Raw genomic sequence first — 6,000 nt, forward strand, 5'->3', positions numbered from 1 at the left:
CCTAACAGTAACCTCTAACATTAACCCTTACCCTAACCCTAAACCTAACCTTCACCCGAATCCAAAGGCTAAACATAACCCTAACCATAACCCTAACCCTAACCCTAACCCTCACAAGAATCCAAAGGCTAACTGTAACTCTAACCCTAACTCTACCCCAAGCACTTACCATAATCCTAAACCGAATCTTAGCCCTAAAGCTAACCTCAAACCCCAACCCTAACCCTAACCCTAACGCTCTAACACTAAACCTAACGCTCGCCCTAAACCTAACCCCTAACGTTAAACCCTAATCCTAACCCTAACCCTAACCCTAACACTAATCCTAACCCTAATCCCAATCCTAACCCTAACCATAACCATAACCCTGTCCAACCCTAACACTAACTCTAACCCTAACCCTAGCCGTAACCTTAACTCTAACCATAACTCTAACCCTAAACCTAACCCTAGCCCTAAACCTAACACGAACCTCTAACCATAACAGACCCCTAGCAATAACCCTAACCCGAACCCTAACCCTAACCCTAACACTCACCTTAACGCTAAACCTGAAACTAACACTAACAATAAACCTAACCGAAACCCTAAACACTAACACTAATGCTAACACCATACCTAAACTTAACCTTAACCCTAAAACTAACCCTACAACTTACTCTAACCCTAAACCCAAATTCTAAACCTAACCCTAATGGTAAACCTAACAGTAACCTCTAACACTAACCCTTACCCTAAACCTAAACCTAAACCTCACCCGAATCCAAAGGCTAACCATAACCCTAACCATAACCCTAACCCTAACCCTAACCCTCACACGAATCCAAAGGCTAACTGTAACTCTAACCCTAACTCTACCCCAAACACTAACCATAATCCTAAACCGAATGTTAGCCCTAATGCTTACCTCAAACCCCAACCCTAACCCTAACCCTAACGCTCTAACACTAAAACTAATGCTAGCCCTAAACCTAACACCTAACGTTAAACCCTAATCCTAACCCTAACCCTAACACTAATCCTAAACCGAATCCCAATCCTAACCCTAACCATAACCATAACCCTAATCCTAACCCTAATTCTAACCCTAACCCTAACCCTAGCCCTAATGCTAACCTCAAACCTCAACCCTAACCCTAACACTCTAACACTAACCCTAACGCTAGCCCTCAACCTAACCCGTAACTTTAAACCCTAATCCTATCCCTAACCCTACACTAATCCTAACCCTAATCCCAATCCTAACCCTAATCATAACCATAACCCTGTCCAACCCTAACACTAACTCTAACCCTAACCCTAGCCGTAACCCTAACTCTAACCATAACCCTAACCCTAACCCTAAACCTACCACTAGCCCTAAATCTAACACGAACCTCTAACGATAACAGACCCCTAGCAATAACCCTAACAAGAACCCTAACCCTAGCCTAACCCTAACCCTCACCATAACGCTAAACCTGAAAGTAACCCTAACCCTAAACCTAACAGAAAGCCTAAACACTAAAACTAACGCTAACACTGTACCTATCCATTACCTTAACCCTAAAAATAACCCTAACCCTAACTCTAACCCTAAATGCAAATTCTAACCCTAACCCTAACGGTAACCCTAACAGTAACCTCTAACACTAACCCTTACCTTAACCCTAAGCCTATCCTTCACCTGAATGCAAAGGCTAAACATAACCATAACCCTAAACTTAACACGAACACTAACCATAACCCTAAGCCTAATCCTAGCCCTAAGGTAAACCTCAAACCCTAACCCTAACCCTAATCCTAAAACTCTAACACTAACCCTAACGCTAGCCCTAAACTTAACACCTAACGTCAAACACTAATCCTAACCCTAACCCTAACACTAACCCTAAACCTTTATCCTAAACCTAAATGTAACCCTAACCCTAACCCTAACCCTAACCCTAACACTAACCCTAACCGTAATCTATCATCTAACCCTAATACTAACCCTTACCCTATACCGAAACGTAACCCTAACCCTAACTCTAAAGCTAACCCTAACCCTAAACCCAACCCAAAACTAACCCTAACACTAACTGCCACTTTAACAATATCCCTAAAACTAATCATAACCCTAACCCTAACCCTAATCCTAATCATCTCCCTAACAACTAACCCCTAACTGTAACCCTAAACTTAACCCTAACCCTAACCCTAAGCCTACACCAAAATTTAACTTCTAATCCTCACCCTAACTCTAAGCCAGCCCTAAATCTAACAATAACCTGAAACCTAAGCATAACCCTAACCCTAACCATAACCATAACACTAACCTGTAAATCTACCCCTAACCCTAACACTAACACTAAATCTAACCCTAAGCCTAAATGTTACACTAAACTTAACCATAACCCTGACCCTCACTCTAACCTTAACACTAATCTCTAACCCTAACACTAATCTCTAACCCTAACCCTAACCCTAAACCTAACACTAACACTAACCTCTAACCCTAACTCTAAACCTGAACCTAAACCTAACAGTGAAACAAACCTAACTTCTACATCTTACCCTAAACCTAACCATAAAACTCAACCTAACCCTAATCCTAACGCTAACCCTAACACTAACAGTAACACTTACTCTAACCCTAACACTAACCCTAAACTCTCATTCCAACCCTAACTCCAACCCTAACCTTAACCATAAGTGTAACCTCTAACTCTAACCCTCACCTGAATCCAAAGTCTAACCATAACCCTAACCCTAAACCTAACCCGAACACTAACCATAACCCTAAGCCTAATCGTAGCCCTAATGCTAACCTCAAACCCCAACCCTAAACCTAACCTTAACACTCTAACACTAACCCTAACACTAGCCATAAACCAAACCCCTAAGGTCAAACCTTAATCCTAAACCTAACCCTAACACTAACCCTAAACCTAATACCAAACCTAACCTTAACCATAACCATAACCATGTCCAAACCTAACCCTAATCCTAGCCCTAACCCTAGCCCTAAATCTAACGCCAACCTCTATCCATAACCGACCCCTAACAATAATCCTAACACTAACCCTAACCCTAACCTAACCCTAACCCTCACCTTAACGCTAAACGTGAAACTAACACTAACCCTAAACCTATGCGAAACCCTAAACACTAACACTAACTCTAACACCATACCTAACCCTAACATTAACCCTAAAACTAACCCTAACACTTGCTCTAACGCTAAACCCAAAATCTAACCCTAACCCTAACGGTAACCCTAACAGTAACCTCTAACACTAACCCTTACTCTAACCGTAACCCTAACCCTCACCTTAACGCTAAACCTGAAACTAATCCTAACAATAAAACTAACAGTAACCCTAAACACCAACACTAACGCTAACACCATACCTAATCCTAAGCTTAACCCTAAAACTAACCGTAACCCTAACTCTAATACTAAACCCAAATTTTAACCCGAAACCTAACGGAAAGCCTAACAGTAATCTCTAACACTAACCTCTACCGTAACCCTAAACCTAACCCTCACCCGAATCCAAAGGCTAAACATAACCCTAACCCTAACCCTAACCCTAACCCTAACCCTAACTCTAACCCTCACCCGAATCCAAAAGCTAACCATAACCATAACCCTAACCCTAACCCAAACACTTACCATAACCCTAAGCCTAATCCTAGCCCTAATGCTAACCTCAAACCCCAACCCTAACACTAACCCTAAACCTAATTCTAACCCTAACCCTAACTCTAACTCTAACCCTAACGCTAAATCTAACTCTAAACCTAACCCTAAACCTCACACTAACCCTAACCCTAAACGTAACCTATCATCTAACCCTAATCCTAACGCTTAACCTATACTGAAACCTAACCCTAACCCTAACTCTAAAGCTAACTCTAACCCTAACCCAACTCAAAACTAAGCCTAACACTAACTCCAACCTTAACAATATCCCTAAAACTAACCCTAACCCTAACCCTAACCCTAATCATCTCCCTAACAATTAACCCCTAACCCTAAACCTAACCCAAACCCTAACCTTAAGCCTAACCCTAACCCTAAGCCTACACCAAACATTAACTTCTAATCCTCACCCTAAACCTAAGCCAGCCCTGAATCTAACAATAACCTGAAACCTAAGCGTAACCCTAACCCTAAACATAACCATAACACTAACATCTAAATCTAACCCTAACCCTAACACTAACACTAAATCTAACTCTAAGCCTAAATGTTACATTAAACTTAACCCTAACCCTGATCCTAACTCTAACTTTAACCCTAATCTCTAACCCTAAGCCTAACCCTAAACCTAACACTAACCCTACACCTAACCTCTAACCCTAACCCTAAACCTGAACCTAAACCAAGCAGTAAAACAAAACTAACTTCTAACCCATTCCCTAACCCTAAGCATAAATCTCAACATAACACTAACAATAAACATAATGCTAAAGCTAACTTCTAACCCTGAACCTAAATCTAAACCTAAGATTCAACCCTAACCTTAACACTATCCCTAACCTGTAAGCCTTACCCTAACCCTAACCTGAACCCTACACCTAATTCTAACCCTAATTTAACGCTAACTTCTAACCATAAACTTAACCCTATCCGTAAGCCTAACCCTAACGCTAACCCTAGCACTAAACTCAAACCGTTACCTTAAAACTATCCCTAAACATAAATCTATCCCTAAACTCCAACCCTAACTAACCCTAACCCTAACAATAACACTAAACCTTAACATTAAAAGTAACACTATCCCTAAATCTATCCCTATGCCTAAACCCAAACCTAAACCTAAACCTACCTCTAAACCTAATCACTAACACTCACCCTAACCCAAACCGCTAAACCTAAACCTCACCCAAACCCAAACCCTAACACTAACCCTAAACCTTACCCTAACCCTAACACTTACCATTAACTCTAACCCTAAACATAACCCTAACCCTAAACCTAACCCTAAGCATAAGCCTAACCTATAACCCTAAACCTAAAAAGAAGCCAAACATTAACTATAACACTAACCCTAACGCTAACAAAAACCCTAAACTCTAACCCTAACCCTAACATTTTAACCCTAACCCTAACCCTAATCCTGAACCTTCACGCCAAACCCTAATCCTAACACTAACCCTAACTCTAACCCTAACACTAACCCTATCCCTAACACCAATGCAAACCCTAACCCTAACTCTAAACAAAACCTTGTCTAACCATAACCCTAACCCTGACCCTAACACAAACCTATTTCTAACACTCACCCTAACCCTAACCCTAAATCTCAACCTAACCCTAACTCTAACCATAACACTAAAGCTAACTTCTAACACTAACACTAACGCTAAATCTAAGCTTCAGCACTACCCCTAAACCGAACCCAATCCCTAACCATAACCCTAAACTCTAACCCTAACCCTAAACTCTATACCTAACCCTAACACTAATCATAAAACTACCCCCAACACTAAAATCAAAACCTAAACCTGACACTATCCCTAACCCTAAACCTATCATTAAAATCATCCCTAATGCTAAACTTAAGCCTAACTGTAAACCCTAAACCTAAACCTAATCCTAACCCTTACACTAACACTAACCCTTACTCTAACCTTAACACTAACCCTAAACTCTAACTCCAACCCTAACTCCAACCCTAACCTTAACCATAAGCCTAACCTCTAACCCTAAACCTCACCCGAATCCAAAGGCTAACCATAACCCTAACCCTAACCCTAACCCGAACACGAACCATAACCCTTAGCCTAATCGTAGCCCTAATGCTAACCTCAAACCCCAACCCTAACCCTAACCTTAACACTCTAACACTAACACTAACGCTACCCCTAAACCTAACCCCTAAAGTCAAACCTTAATCCTAAAGCTAACCCTAACATTAACCCTAAAGCTAATCCAAATCCTAACCCTATCCATAACCATAACCCTGTCCAACCCTAACCCTAACCCTAACTGTAACCCTAACACTAGCCCTAAATCTAACACGAACCTCT

This window comes from Cavia porcellus, unplaced genomic scaffold, assembly GCF_034190915.1.
Source record: "Cavia porcellus strain 051 isolate PalLab524CR breed Dunkin Hartley unplaced genomic scaffold, mCavPor4.1 scaffold_4, whole genome shotgun sequence".
NCBI lineage: Eukaryota > Metazoa > Chordata > Mammalia > Rodentia > Caviidae > Cavia > Cavia porcellus.